The sequence below is a fragment of the Danio aesculapii genome, chromosome 13, assembly GCF_903798145.1.
Source record: "Danio aesculapii chromosome 13, fDanAes4.1, whole genome shotgun sequence".
Classification (NCBI taxonomy): domain Eukaryota; kingdom Metazoa; phylum Chordata; class Actinopteri; order Cypriniformes; family Danionidae; genus Danio; species Danio aesculapii.
In genome coordinates this window covers 28,486,201-28,503,330 of record NC_079447.1, presented here as the reverse complement: position 1 = coordinate 28,503,330, position 17,130 = coordinate 28,486,201, and the positions used below count along the sequence as shown (strand labels likewise).

At 35.0% G+C, this 17,130-nt stretch overlaps 1 protein-coding gene across 2 annotated transcripts in view; it reads left to right on the top strand.

The window, feature by feature from the left end:
* The window catches only part of sertad2b (SERTA domain containing 2b), a 68,333-nt gene that overhangs the window by 35,646 nt on the left and 15,557 nt on the right, over positions 1 to 17,130 (top strand). The window contains exon 1 of one of the 2 annotated variants that reach the window (XM_056471181.1): positions 10,801 to 11,033. The exons of the other annotated variant lie outside the window; for it this stretch is intronic. The gene's annotated coding sequence lies outside the window, so the exon portion shown is untranslated. Of the gene's footprint in view, positions 1 to 10,800; positions 11,034 to 17,130 lie in introns of those variants that run through there. 2 annotated transcript variants of the gene reach the window in all.

Sequence of the window (17,130 nt, the reverse complement as noted above, 5' to 3'; positions counted from 1 at the left end):
GAGCTAATCCTCGAATCACAGCACATTATGTTAGCTGACCAATCAGAGCCTCTTGTGGATGGGAACTAGGAAATATGGCAGTTGTTTTCATGTTAGCTGAATAGCTGTATATAATTAAAGATATATAAAAAAAAACGTGATTTTTTTTTTACAAATGAAGCATTGTAAATACAACCAAGCCTTAAAAATACACTCTGGACCACCCCTTTAAGTGTGGCTCACATTGTGCAATTTTTTAAATAATCCTAAACAATTGTAGCATGTCAGACTGCACAAACATGGCTTCCTTATCACGCTGTAAAAACTCAGCTGTCATAATGTCACACTGAACAACAATTAAGACGCGGCAAATGTAGTAGAAAACTCACCGCAACACTTTCACTATCCTGCGTGCCGAAGTGATACCTCACAGTAAACATAAACAATATGTAGCAGCAATTTTGCACATGGCGTGACTCAATAATAAAACCAGGAAGAGAAACAAACAGTTTTGAAATTTCCCCATGGTGGTTTAAAGTTGTCGTGCGGATTGTATTAGCAGAGTCTGGGCTCCTATTGGTTTGTGAATTGATGCTCGTTGCAGCTGTTTTTCCCGTGAGTCTCCCGTTTTTCCCGTGAGTCTCCCATATTTTTTCCCGGGAGTCTCCAAATTTGTCCCAGAAGACCAAATTATGGCTGAAATGCCACAGTGTAAGCAGGGCTTTACTTAACCCTCATGGAAAACTTTCAGACAAAACTTACTTTAGAGGCTGAAGAAAAAAGGTTAATCATTTAATAAATCTATGAATAATAAATCAAAGCCTGTATTATGCTAAATAACACAATGGTTTTACATTTAAACTTCCGTTTTTAAAATTCATTTTAATTTAAAGTTTCAAATAGTTTTAATTGAAATGTAGCAGTTTATCAGTGCCTGCTTATGAACATGTACATGCATATGTTTTTTAACAAAATATTTTAATGAACAATGTTTCATTTATCTATTTATTCACTCATTCGTTCATTCATTCATTCATTCATTCATTCATTCATTCATTCATTTGTTGTTAGTTTTAAATGATCTAAAAAAAATCAATTTTAAATGTATTTACTGAAACCAGCTATTTTTTCTCTAGTCTAGATGTTTGAATGACACCTATTTCTGAGTCACAAGACAAGGAGAAACATTTTTTATTGCACAAAGACTGAATTGTTAATATTATGGTTGTCAACATCATCATCGTGACCATCATTATTCATTCATTTATTTTCTTTTCGGCTTAGTCCCTTTAGTAATCCGGGGTCGCCACAGTGGAATGAACAGCCAACTTATCCAGTACGTTTTACGCAGCGGATGCTCTTCCAGCTGCAACCCATCTCTGGGAAACATCCATACAAGAACGGTACAAACATCTAATACACACTTACTCACACTCATACACTGCGGACAATTTAGCCTATCCAATTCACCTATACCACATATTTTTGGACTTGTGGGGGAAACCGGAGCACCTGGAGAAAACCCACGCGAACACAGGGAGAACATGCAAACTCCACACAGAAACGCCCACTGACCCAGCCGAGGCTTGAACCAGCGACAATTCTTGCTGTGAGGCAACAGCACTACCTACTGCGACACTACGTCGCCTACCATCATTATAAGTATTATTTGATGGAAATTGATAGTTTTTTCAACAAGAATGAATGAATGAATGAATGAATGAATGAATGAATGAATGAATGAATGGGAATTAATTCAATTAAAAAGTGCCAGACATTAATAATGTCAAAGAAATTTCTGTTATAAATCCTGTTCTTTAGAATTACCCATTCATCAAATAATGCTAAAGATCTATAACCTTCCATAAAAGGCATTGATAATATGCTGATAGTAATAACCCAAAATTATACATCAAGCAATAATCTCAGAAAGCTTTCTGAAAGATCATGTAACTGAAGACAAAAAAGTGACCACTGGAATAAATGACAATACAAAATACAGTATATGAAAACATTTTAAAAACTGTATAACATTTAAAAGCATTACCGTTCTTGTATTGTATAGGAAAATGCAAGAAACTTTCTTTTTTTAATTAAATCTTACCAACTCTTTTAACGGTAGTGTAAATGGCTCTTTCTACCAAGCCTGTGATACAAGCAGCTATTTATCAATGGCCACAATCAGTAGTGACGTGACGTTACGATGTGGGGACAACCCCTGCTGAAGTGTGTCTGCATGATAATGAGCCAAATTAGATAATGAGGGACACAGACGTGCCAAGAGCAAGGAGGAGGAGGACTGGAGTGGACTGTGGGTTAGTAATAGTTTAGTCAGGACACTCAAGAGCCTGTAATTAACAGCACTGCAATCAAGCACCTCTTTTGTTTGCAAATGAGCAGTGCGATTTCACACCGCTTTTGTTGATATCAACACCAAATATCTGTCATCATATCGTAGAGTTGAGGGCTTCGTGTTTACTTCAGGCTGGCACGAACTGTTGATCTGCTGCTTCTCTCTTAAAGGGGAAGTTTACTTGGGGTGTGTGATATTTGTTAACTGATCATTTGTAATTGTTGTTTTAATACGTAATGGGCGGAACGGTGGCTCCGTGGTAACAATGTCGCCTCACAGCAAGAAGGTCACTGGTTCAAGTCCTGGCAAGATCTGTCTGGAGTTTGCATGCTCTCCCCATGTTCGCGTGGGTTTCCTCCGGGTGCTCCAGGTTTCCCTTACAGTCCAAAGACATGCGCTATAGGTGAATTGGGTAAATAAAATTGGCCGTAGTGTATAAGTGTGTGTGTGAATGTGAGAGTGTATGGGTGTTTCCGAGTACTGGGTTGCGGCTGGAAGGGCATGTGCTGCATAAAACATATGCTGGAATAGTTGGCAGTATAGTTGGAAGAGTATCCGCTGCTTATGCCAGAATTGTTGGTGGTTCATTCCGCTGTGGCGAACCCTGATAAATAAGGGAGTATAGGATTTATAGGATGATGGTATATTTATAGGATATCAGTTGTGTAAACAGACACATAACAGCATGATCCGAAATGTGATATCAATTTTATACAAGTTATGTGAGTGATTTTTTTTTTTCTGTCTATCTGTTTCTCCAATGTAAATAATTCTAAGCAAAACCAAAAAGATAATTTATCCCTCTGAGTGTTTAGTTCCTGAATGAATCTGTTTCTGATTATTCAATGATCCATTCTTAAAGGCAGTCACTTGCTTTGTTTTTTAATTGCATCATCCATTTTGAATCAACGATTCAGAGAACCACCTACTAAGAAAGATGCCATCATCTACTGGAGGTTTTTATGGTTTTGTGGCACAGAAAAAATCCCCAAAATGTTGTAATATTTTACACCTCTACAGTTCAGATATATTTGCTCGACCTAATATTGTTTCATACTTGATGATTATGACTCATTTTTCTCTAGAACCAGCAAAATTACTTTTAACTGTATCTCTGTATTTCCCCCATTATTATTGATAATTGAAAGTAAAACAAAAAAAATATACTAATTAAATTTATTTTAGTTTTAAAAATTACCAGGTAAAAAATGTTGCTAAAATTACATTTACATATATTCATTCTTTTATGGAAAACATTTTACAAACATACACACTCACACTCATATATACACACTATATAAGAATGGATGGACAGATGGACAGACAGATACTGTAGATATAAAATAAAATAGAGGGTGTTAGTAATAGATTGTTGACAAAAAAGATGAATCTTTAGGTGATTCAGCTAAGATTAGATGATTTAGATGATTCAGATTATGTGTCTATAGAATCAGCTGACAACTGTAGCAATCAAAATCAACAAAATAACAATGTGGAAGTGATATGACTAAAATGTTGTTGTTGTTGTTGTTGTACAACATTAAAAAAATGTAAGAAAGACATAAAAAAAGACATGCAAGACATAGGGAAAGGTGAGTAAAGGCCTCTTCAAATTAAGGACAAAATCTAGAGTTAGTAAAAATCATTCTAAAAATAAGGATAGCAGAATCCCCAAAACAACCATAACAGCAACACAGAGGAACGGATTAGCGGCCATTAACAGGCATCAGAATCCTTCCTGCTTTAACAAGCTGGAGAATTCACAGTGACAGATGACAAACATTCATAAACAGCAGAACATCATCAAGACCCTAATATTCATTCATTCATTCATTCATTTTCTTTTCAGCTTAGTCACTTTATTAATCAGGGGTCACCACAGAGGAATGAACCACCAACTTAACCAGCATATGTTTTACGCAGCGGATGACCTCCAGCTGCAACCCAACACTGGGAAACACCCATACACTACAACCAATTTTGCTTATTCAATTCACCTGTACCGCATGTCTTTGGACTGTGAGGAAAACCGGAGCACCCGGAGGAAACCCACGCGAACACAGGGAGAACGTGCAAACTCCACACAGAAATGCCAACTGATTCAGCTGGGACTCAAACGAGACCTACTTGCTGTGAGGTGATCGTGCTATCCACTGGCCCTGGACCCTACTATAATAATCTTTATTGTTACGTTATGTTATGTGAGCCTTAAAGGGACAGTTCACCAAAAAATGTTAATTTCCTCACCATTTATTCATGCTCAAGTGGTTCTAAACTTTTATGAATTTCTATTTTCTGTTTAACACAAACGAAGATATTTTGAAGAATGTTGGAAACTAGCAGTCATTGACATCCATAGTAAGAACAAAAAATACTATGGAAGAAAATGGCTTTTTAACATTCTTCAAAATATCTTATTTTGTTTTCAACAGAAGAAAGAAACTGAAATATGTTTGTGACAACTGGATGGATTGTAAATGATGCCAGAATTTTTAATTTTGGGTGAACTATGCCTTTAAATAATAACTTTGACTAACTTGAATTAAATAAATAACTGATTAAAAAAAGATAGCTCACCCCAAATTAAAAATGGTGTCATCATTATACTCACCGTCCACTTGTTACAAAACTAGAGCTTCTTTCTTCAATTGCTCAATATATATTCTAAAAAATTATTAAAACTAGTAGCTAAGTAGCCATTGACTTCCATACATACATTCCTATATAGATATACTGTATATCAATATACTTTCCTATATAGATATCTTTGACCGCTAGTTTCCAACATTCTTCAAAATATCTTCTTTTGTGTTCAACAGGAAAAAAATCACTTTAATAATTACCAGTACACGATTAATTTTAAACAATTAACATTTTTCTATGATGCTTCTTAATTCTCAAGTTAAATATGAGCCACTTGCGCGCCGAACTATAAGACTAGTCCAGGAAATAAAGCAGTTTTTCATTATTTGCTACAGTGACTCATGTGTGTTTTTGAATGGTTGCCACACTGTTGGTGCCATGTTCATTTCTCCTGCCGAAGAGCTCGTTTTTGGGCGCTTACAAATGATCACACACTGTCACCACTCATATAAGAGATGCAAAGCAGGAGGAATCCAGACAGAGACAGAAATGGGACGGGCCGCGCTTCCTTGCTTGTAGTTTTGGGGAACAAAGGGGATGTTGTAGATGCCGCCCAGTGGCCAGCACTTCTGCGTCCTGCAGCACCTCGACTGCTCACTGAGCCATTTCCTGTTTTTGACCTGAAATCTTTATTTAGAAAGCCCTTCTGCTCGGCGCTCTCCTCCTCATTTATAACAGCATGCAGACAGGCAGAAGAACGTGGATTCACACCGCCGCTTACTGTCTGTCGCACATCTGCTCCAGTGGTGTTTTTGTGCTGCTGTTGCAGATACAGGGAAGTGTTGGTACTGCATGAGTGTTTTTATGAGTAAATGTTGATTTTTAGTATCATTGAGCTAGATCAGTAGATTTTATTAATACTTTCAATTAGTTATTTTATTAGATTTTATGACTAAAATTTTAGTTTTGTTCATTTATTTTTTTTATTTGACTCTTTATTCATTTGAAATTTGAATGAAATTTTATTCTTTTATTTTTTTGGTTTTATTTTTGTCATTTTATTACATCAAATTAAGCTGAACCAAAATGAGAAATAGTTATTTGGCATACTTCAAGGTAAACTACAGAAATTGAAAAATTTCTTGAATTTTTGGTGAAAAAATACAATTTTATCATATTGATTTTATAAAAAACAATTTGATTTGTTTTTGTCAGTTTTAATAGATTTTATTAATATGCCTAATAATGCATTCATTCATTTTCTTTTCGGCTTAGTCCCTTTATTAATCTGGGCTATAGTGGAATGAACTGCCAGCTTATCTAGCATATATGTTTTACGCAGCGGATGCCCTTCCAGCTCTAACCCATCACTGGGAAACATTCATACACACTCATTCACATACATACAATACAGACAATTTAGGTTACCCAATTCACCTATAGTGCATGTCTTTGGACTGTGGGGGAAACCGAAGCACCCAGAGGAAACCCCACGCGAACATGGGCAGAACATGCAAATTCCACACAGAAATGTCAACCGACCAAGCTGGGGCTTGAACCAGCGACCTTCTTGGTGTGGCGATCATGCTACCCACTGCGCCACCGTGACGCCCTATGCCTAATAATATTTATTTTAATTTTTGATTTAAGTTTTAGTCGTCACATCCAGCAAATCAAGTTTCAATTAAATGAAAATGAGAAATGGGTAAATTTAACCTTTAAGTTTTATTCTTTTTATTTGTTTAGAAATGAGCTAAAATAAGGTGAATATAACTAGTTCATTATTAAACGATAAAATGATGTGATTTTTATTATTTTTTGTTTTTACAGCTATACTCTACCTGGCAAAAATCTTGTTGCCTATCCAGGTTTTAGAAACAACAAATAATAACTTCTAGTAGGTAATTTGGTATCAGAAGTGGCTTATATGAAACACAAAGGCCTCTAGATTAAGCTTATTTTACCAAAATAAAATATGATCATGCCTTGATTTTTAATTATTTATTTGGACAGTAAGGTCTGACTTTGTTTAGACAAAAGTCTTGTCACTTAACAGAAATAATGTACTGTATAGAATATAAAGTCATGGTGAAGTGGGAAAAGTATTAATATTGTGTGACTCCCATGAGCTTGGAGGACTGCATCCATACATCTCTGCAATGGCTCAAATAACTTAATAATAAAGTCACATGGAATGGCAAAGAAAGCATTCCTGCAGGACTCCCAGAGTTCTCCAATATTCTTTGCATTCATCTTCAATGCCTTCTCCTTCATCTAACCCCAGACATGCTTAATAATGTTCATATCTGGTGACTGGCCTGGTCAGTCCTGGAGCACCCCGACCTTTCTTTCTTTCAGAAACTTTGATGTAGATGCTGAAATATGAGAAGGAGCGCTATCCTGCTGAAGAATTTGCCCTGTCCTGTGGTTTGTAATGTAATGGGCAGCACAAATGTCTTGATACCTCAGGCTGTTGATGTAGCCATCCACTCTGCAGATCTCTCTCACGCCCCCATACTGAATGTAACCCCAAACCATGATTGTTCCTTCACCAAACTTGACTGATTTCTATGAGAATCTTGGGTCCATGTGGGTTGCAGTAGGTCTTCTGCAAGATGTGTGATGATTGGGATGAATCTACCTTCTGCCACTTTTCCAAATGATCAACTAGATGTCAAGTTATTTGTTGCTTTTACAACTGGGATCGGCGACAAGACTTTTTTCAGGTAGTGTAGTTCTTAGAACATAAAGTTAAATTAAGTGCATTTCAGTTCTTGTTTTCTTCATTTAAAAATGGTTTAAGTGATATGGTTATTAACTCTAATAACAGATTAATTTATTTAAAGAGAATCTATCTATAATTCTATAATTTCCTTTTGCAACTAGCTTAATTAATAGGATTTTTTTGTTCTAATTAACTCTTCCTTCGCTTTAGATGTTTAATGAAGTATTTTTTGCGCTATTGTTTTTGTTTTTACATATGCCAGGTTTTCTCTATCATTCAAACAGGCAACATCCTGAACTGATTTCCCTATATCTGAACACGCTGCAGACTAAAAATAAAGGCTAATTTCCAAACACACTGGCGATGATGGTGAATACATGAACGCTGCACACCGTGCGGATTTGTGCCTTGTGTTATTGCAGCGGTGGCAATAAATTACATTGCATTGCTGAACTGTGCAAACTGTGTTAGTCGGTTCCCTTAGAGAGACACTAAAGTTTATTTATGTGTTTTGGATTGCGCATTTATTTTGGAAATAATACTTAATTGCCACATAAATACAGTGGATCAAGTCTAAAAATAAGAGCAGACAGTGGTGCCGTTTTATTCAGGGATGATGCATTGCTGAAAAGCAGCGTGCCACTTTTATGATCTCATATGTCATCTTGTGTTCAGTTTAAAATGATGAGTGTATTTATATCTGGCAAAGCGATCATTTGGCCACTTTTAAACATTTACAGAAAGACACATTTGATTTTATCTTGCCTGTGTGTGCCAGAATTTGCCAACAAGATTTGTGAAGCTGTTGCCTGCTGTTTATTATCCATTTGAATTGTATTGTTTTATCTGCTAATGTGCAGAGATACAGTATGTGAGCCATGCAGTGCTTTTCCCTGCCATGTGGTGGCAGTTTGATAGCTTACTGCCTCTATAAGAGCGTCATCAGAAAGGTCATACAGTAGCTGCTCTGAACAAGGGTCAAGCATGCTTTTTGCACTATAAAATCCTCATCCTTTGTGAATTGTTTTACATGCAATCTATCTTGTATTGAATTATAACCATTTGCATGGCCGATTACAGTTGATTACCAATGACACAATTGGTCCTGATTGCTCTCGGTATAATGTTTAAATAGTGTTAATTATTAATAATAATATTAATAATAATATTATTATTAATAATAATAATAATAATAATAATAATAATAATAGCAATAATAATAATAATAATAATAATAATAATAATAATAATAGACTTTATTTTTATATAGCGCCTTTTAAAGTAGCACCACAAGGCACTTTACAGACATAACATGTGTAGCAATAAAAAATTTACTAATTAAAATAATTAAAAACACATAAAATAATAATAATAGATCTAAAACTCATATAAAAGTCAAATAAAATCAAATAAACGCTACCCTGTAAAAGTAAGTTTTAAGAGATGATTTAAAAATACTTAGGGATTCTGCATTGCGAATATCAGAGGGTAATTTAGGTGCCACTGAAGAGAATGCTCGGTCTCCCATAGATTTTAGCCTAGTTAACTGAGGAGTTAAAAGACCAGTATCAGACAAGCGTAAAGCACATCTAGGAGTGTATGGGATTAAAAGCTCTGATAAATATTGTGGTGCTAGACCATTCAAGGCCTTGTAGGAAGCATGAGGATTTAAAAATCAATTAGAAAACTGACAGGAAGCCAGTGCAGATTTTTCAAAATAGGGGTTATGTGCTCTCTAGCACTGGTCCTAGTCAGAATTCTAGCTGCTTAATTTTGTACTGATTGTAACTCGTTTAGGGTAACTTTTGGAACTCCAGCCAGCAAGTGTTACAATAATCAATACAGGATAAAACAAAGGTGTTAATTAATTTTTCGGCAACAGGGCAGCATGGGATGAAGTTTGGCAATGTTTCTCAAATTAAAAAATTATGACAATTTTATAGTTATGTACTTAAATTGATTTTAAAATGCATTTTTTGCACAATGTTTTCCCCTTATTACGAAAAAAACTGAGCATTCCTTATAATTGTGAAATAACATTTTGACTACAGCATGGCACAAAGACACGTAAATAATCTCATTTGTTCTCAGTTTTACCACAAATGTTGACTGCATTCCTCATGCTCATACCCTGTTACACAAGTGATCAAACGTATTTCCCAGTTACATTTTACAACATTAAGGTTTAGTTTGATAACATTTGTTAATGCAGTCCTTAAATTATATTTTACAACATTTATTTACCTTGCTTTAATTAGTAATAGTAATAATACATTTCTGTCATCATTTACTCATCCTTTTACTTGTTTCAAATCTTTATGTTTCTTTTTTCTGTTGAGTACAAAAGTAGATAGTTTGAAGAAAGCTGCTAACCTGTAATCATTGACTTGCATATTTGTTTTTTCTACTATGGATGTCAATTGTTACAGGTTAACAGCTTTTTGATAAATACCTTCTTTTGTGTTCAACAGAAGAAAGAAACTCACTGATTTGGAACTAATTGGGGATGAGTTAATGCATAATGAATTAAGTTGAGTTAATTGAATGAATTATCCCATTAATAATGCTTTTGCGAGGCAATACATTGTGAAGTGAACATGTAGCTCAAATAATGCAACACAAATTGCACTTCTTTTAGTTATTATACGTGTTTAATAGCAGCTTATGGTAATATTGTGACTATGTCGTAATAAAAACTCAAGTAATTGCAATTTAAATCCTCATATGTTATACATTTTGTAGCAAAACTATAGTAAGCGGTATAGTAAGCAAACCCATAGCAAATTTATTAAAATTATTTATTCTTTATTTTTGTGGCTTAAGGACGTTTTTACTAACCAAAAGTTGCTTAATTTTAAGAGCTAGTCTTTATTAGGTTCAATAGCAAGACTAGACTACAGTAACTTTTCTCAGTATCATTTCTTCAAGCCAATACCTTTGTGTTAACGGAGAAACTGTGGCTGTGTCTTCAAACCTCCAGAGCCGCCTACTTCATTTCGCCGCGTTCGACGTCAACTGAACTGACGCAGGGCTCTCCCGGCGCCCTCTAGGTAGTCAGCAGGCTTGTATATGAGACGCAGCCCTAGAGTTAGTGGGTGGACGCGTGGAGGGAGCGCTTGCGTGTGTAGGGGCTGGACTTCATCGAGTCTCTCACTCGGGCTCCGTGTAGTCGAGCTCCAGTCCCACTCGACGTCATTCGCTTATGAAGGCGATTGTGTCGGTCATAGTGACTGACTCCGGGCTCGCGGAGAGTCTGCTGTCCTTTTCTCTCTCCACAAACTCGCGGGCGACCTTTCTCGTCAGCTGCGGGACTTTCATCGCTGCGGACTGTCCACGATAAAACAAAGATCCTTCCCGATGCTTCAGTTTATTTCCCCGGCTGAAGTAGACGAGGTAAGCGCGAGCTTATATTCACGAATAACTGAGATCATGTAAGTGTCGTGGCGTCACTGATGTTGCACACAGCAGAGGCAACAGTCATACATGTAGGCTATTCGTCTGCATTGTTGTCTGGCGGTCGCTGCTTCTTCCGAAAGTTCAGAGGCACGTCGAAACCCGAGGCAGAACTGCTCTGTGGACGAACCGAGTCTACTGTTGAATCAAATTCAGTATGTTTATGAATGTTTGTGTGTTTACTGATATTGAAAATTTAAATCCCGAAGAGCTCGTCTGTGGGACAGATATCCAGACAGACAGATGCACTGAAACCGGGATTTTTAAAAAAGAAATTAAGATAAAACATGATGTCGTGTTTTAGTGTAACTACACAAATTTCAACTCACTAAAAAGCTTCTTCATTTAAAGTAAATACAATGTGACAGCCTGTTCTTTCACTTTCTGACCACTTTGAATTGAACTGCTGATGAAGTTGAAAGTGTGGAATTATTGTGACAGATTAAATGAATGGAAACAAGATATTGTTACAACCTTATGATGGTTTTGGTAGTCTGGCTGTGCGCAAAAGTTGCATGTTCACTTCACTGTTGAGTTGGACATGATTTGTTAATGGGACGTGTCTGAATGCATGGCAAATAGACATTGAATGATTTTTATTTGGCATCTGATTTCAGATAAATGAGTGGATTTGGTCATCGTGGAACAAATTTACAGACTGGAAAAAGGCAGTGGGGGGATTGTGAAAGACAAATCACCATGTCTCTTTATGACTTTGACTTTATGTTAAAGTCTTTTCTTTGCAAATTCAATTTAGCATTGTAATTCAAACTTAATTTTTAAAAACACATCCTGTAGTGCCATCATTTGCTCACCTTCATGTGGTTTACCTCTTTGAGTTTCTTAAAGATATTTAGAAAAATATTGGAAACTGGCAGCTATACACTTCCGTCACATATCTTTATTTTTACTATGGATGTCAAAGGCTTCCAGATTACATCTTTCTTCAGAATGTCATCTTTTGACTTGAAAAGAAAAAAAAGAAGGCTTGGAAGCACTTTGTAGTGAGTAAATGGTGGGTAAATAATTTTTTTTGCTTGTACCGTCTCTTTAAACACGTTGTTTTTAGCCCTATTAATATTAGAAGTGTGTGAAATCTGTGGCGTCCTACAGCAGCAGTTATTTTGCAGTTGCTCTCCTTGTCAGACACACTGGCAATCAAAGTCCGAATAACTGACATGCGCACACACACTCAGTAAATTCAGAGGATCAAGGTCCAGTTGGATTTTCTAGTCAACGCATGGTTCACATTAAGCAAAGTAGATTGCAACTCCTGCTTTCGTCAGTCTGCTTTTTTTTCTTTTCTTTTAACAAAAAAGACTGACTCTGTGACATTTACATGTTGCACTCTTTGTTTACTCGTCTTTAAATGTGCACTTCCTTCCTGCAACACAGACACAGACATAAAATTAGGTTTCGTCCTTTAATGAATTACTAATGTTGTCACAAGCTGATTTTATTCGGTGTCCAGAACCCATCTATTAGACATTATATTGTTTAATAATAAGAGTGGACATATGAAAGCTACTGTAAATCGTGTGGCATGCTCATATTAGGTTTATACAGCAAATCTTAAATTACTTGTCAGATGATACCTCTCTTTTAAAAACATCTTGTTTGTCGGCGCCAGTGGTGTAGTGGTTAGTGTGTCGACACATTTACTCCGGTGCTCGCGGCGACCTGAGTTCGATTCCCGCCTCGTGGTCCTATGCCGATCCTTCCCCTCTTTCTATTCCCCACACTTTCCTGTCACTACTCTCTACTATCCTATCAATTAAAGGTGAAAACCCTGAAAAAATAATTATTAAAAAAAAGCTTGTTTTATTTGCAGGTAGTTTGTCGTTCATTTTGTTTGCTCAAAATGAGATATGATTAATCCAAGCAGTTAAAATCGGAAAGACAAATCATTTTTGTTTATTGGTTTCATTTCACATCACCTGTTGCTTGAGTTTTATTTTCGTTTAAATGGTGTGTGTATTTTTGTTGTATGTGCGTGTGTGTATATGTGTGTGTGTCTCACGCCTTCACACAGTGCTCCAAGACTTCTGTCCCTCTGGTCAAACCGGTTTGAATTGCGTTCCTCTCTGCTACTATTTAGCTGTTTTTTAACAGGAGTGTGACGTTTGGGAGAAGTTTAAGGGAAGTTTAATATGCCCTTACTTTTAATTGTTTTAGGGGCGATTTTGTTAAGCATTTACTGCAGAACATGTTAGGAAGTTACTCCAAAAACAAATATTATTAATTATGGAAATATTTTAGTCACATACTTTTAAAATAAATGCAAACTGTTTATAAATCTTTAATTTATGCATAGGATATCTTTGAGGTCTCCAATGTAATGTTAAAGCGTGTATGTGAGTGCATGATATAGTGCTTTGTAACATTCAGTGCCTGTGGGGAAATCTGTAATGTGGGCTGTCCTGTTACTCTTGCTGACGTAAAGAAGCTTCTCGGAGTATGTGCCGCCTCTTTGCTGCTCTCTGAGACCGAGACCCACAGCTCTGCCTGTTATGAAGAGTGTCACCCACTCCATCGATGCTTCATTTGGAGAGACTGCCATACAACTGCTGTTTTACGCCAATAGATTGATAAAGGCTCCATTCCAATTGCATTGGCCACTTAAGTTTATATAAATAAGTATTTAAATGCATTTTATTTAAAAGAAAACATTTGTGTACATATTATTTGTGCATTAATACAGCAAATGAAATGTACACCAATGTATAAAAATACTTTTGAAGTTGATCAAAAGTGACGGAGGCAGTTTATTACATTATTGTTTCACAGTAATGCTGCAAATCTACCTTTTAGTTTTATGTTCATCAAAGATTCCTCGTAATTAACAATCACAAAAATATGAAGAAACAACATTTCATCATTAATGATATGACAGGCTGTTTCCTGAGAACAAAATCAGCATAATAAATTGATTTGTGACAATGAAGACTGGAGAAATGACTGTTGAAAATTCAGCTTCATTATCACATCAATAAATTAGGTCTATTTAAATCTGTATTAAAATAGAGAGCAGTTTGCAATTGAAATGATTCATTTTACTGCTGTTTTTACTGTAATTTGGAACAGATAGAGGAGTTTTTGCTTACCAAAAGAGAATTTATTATTTTACAGCGTTATAAAAAATACAGTAAGTCAGAATTATTAGTCCCCCTTTGAATTTCCTTTTTTTTTTATATATATTTGCTAAATGATGTTTAACAGAGCAAGAACATTTTCACAGAATGTCTGATAATATTTTTTCTACTTATCTGAAAGTCTTATCTGTTTTATTTCAGCTAGAATAAAAGCAGTTTTTAATTAACAAAAAAAACTTGCCTATTTAACCTAATTAAGACTTCAAATGTCACATTAAGCTGGAAATCATGGAAAAGATAAAATAAATCAGTTATTAGAAATGAGTTATTAAAACTATTATGTTTAGAAATGTTGAAAAAAATCTTCTCTCCGATAAACAGAAATTGGGGAAAAAAAATAAACGGGGGAGCTAATAATTCAGGGGGGCTAAAAATTCTGACTTCTACTGTATATACTACATATTGTTAGTGCTTATGACTAGGCCCACACGGAATCTGCGTGTGCACAAATCCGCAGATTTCCTCAGATTTTTAGCCCATACTTGAGTCTATGTATTTACTTGTGTAAATGTGTGTAAAATTATATTTATTCAGTTTTTAAATTCATAACACAAATTTTGTTGTGATATAATAATAGTAATATTAAAATGTGCATATGATTTATTTACAACTTTGAAAAATCTTTCAATAGATATATTATATGAGAGACTTAGCTTGTTTACCAAATAAGTGGATCTGATTGGATTTGCATTGTAAAAATTTAATAAAAGTTACAAATGTATTCTTTATATTAAGTTATTAGTTACGATACTCCTAAAATCATTTCACATAAATACGCAGATTTTTTACAAAATTTTCAGCAGAAATGGCAAAAAATGTCTGCAGATTCTGTCTGGCTTTACTTATGACTCATATTGGTAAAAAAAAACGATGAAAAGCAGGGTTTTATCTGCTAATTTTATCAGCTCTCTGTAAGTAATATTTTACTTAGTAACATTGTGAAGGCTCACTTGCCTGTTTATTAATCTTTGCTTTTATTACTCTTTATATTCTAATAAGCAGAAGTCCAGCAACAGATGCCTGTATGTTCACTATGTAACTTTTCAGTAGTGTAAAGGCAGACATTGGTGAGGTACAGTACAGATCCAGTATGCATCAGTTGTACAGACGTTGTTTAGTTAGTTTTAAAGATGTCAGACATTTGTCTGACCCCTGCAGCTTTCACTTGGTGCTGTGTGAGAATGTAGCGTCTGGGCCTTCTCCATCTGTCTGTCTCAGTCGCTCTATGTTTACCGTCTCACACATCCCTCACTCTCCTTGTATCATTTCTCTCACTGCCTTCGTCTCTATTGCTTCTATCCCGTTTTTGTTTCTCTCTCAATTTCTTCATCTTTTGGTTGCTTGTTCAGTGTCATTCATCATGAGTTCCCAAATCAAAGGCTTAAAATTCAGTATTCCGAAGTTACAAGTTTATTACAAAGAAAGATATTTTTAAAAATATTAAAGATTAAATACACTGTAAAAATATCTGTTAATTAACAGTTTACAAATTTTGTGTTTTCCATGTATTTGCGGTTGTGAATTGCATTATGGAAGCTTAATCTCGTCTCTGTTGACTTCTCTGTTTACAGTTTAACAAAGTGACTTTTATTTACATTTTAGTAGTTTGAAATAATATGTTTAAGAAATATTATAAAAAGAAATGCATCTGCATCTGGTTTTGTAGCATAATATACAACACCAACTCAGGCAATATATCACTTTAAACTATTAAAAATGTTCATTAAAGTCACTTTTACAACTTTTTAAGGTTAAAAGTTGTCAGAAGAAAGGTCAAGGTCTCATCATGTGATTCAAAAGCATAAATAATAAAAAATAAATAAAAGCAGAAATCACACAATACTGAAAACTGTAATTTACAGATATTTTTACAGTGTATATCTGTCTTCAGTAAGATATATTTTCCTTGCTATGAAAATCTATATATAGGAACAATCTTTTATGTTTAACAGACGAACTCAAACAGGCTTTGAACAACATGACAAATGAGTAAAATATGGCCATTTATATTTTTGGGTAAACTATCCCTTTTATGGCACTTGATCTTTGCACTGCAACCAAGTACACAAAGTACAGAGCCCAGGTAGAGAGGATGGTGAAACGTGTGCTTGAAATGTTTCTGCACAAGCTTGCAGACTGCTGAATTGAGTGTTTGTCTCGCTCTTCCCTCTCTTGTCTTTTATAAAATCGCATTATTTCTTATTTACTAACTGGATAAAATCACTTTCATTTCAAGTTTGCAGTATACATATATCTTTTGTGGAATATGGAACTAAAAATAGTGATGACTCATCCTGAACTACACAGATTGTTTTTGTCCAATCGCATCTTGAGAATAAGAATACCCCTCCCCAGTGAGGACTAGCGAGAGATGTTTCAGGTCATAGCTAAAATATTAATATTTACTTCATCAGGCAATTGGATTTACAACTGTAGTCTTATAAACCTTCAAAAATTATTGAAAATAAGCATCAAGGCTATTAAACAATATTATTACTAAAAATAATTATAATAATAATAACAATTATTATTATTATTATCATCATTATTATTATTATTATTATTAAGTTCAGTGCTGGAATTGTGGTAAAAATAAACTACAATACCCATGATTCTACTAAAAATCTACACCAGTGCAGGAATCAAAACAGGCAAATTGCCCCTAAAGAACTATTTAGCACTTGTCTCCTCAGATCAAGTCTCTAAGCTCTCCGAATATCTTTATGCATATTTTGCAATAATAACTTGTAATTACATACATGTAATCTAAATATTTAATATATATATTTGAATAAATTTATTATAGAGCTGAACACTATATCATTTGAGCATCGATATTCAAATGTGTGTCTGCAATAGTCACATAGCAGGCTTAGATTATCTTT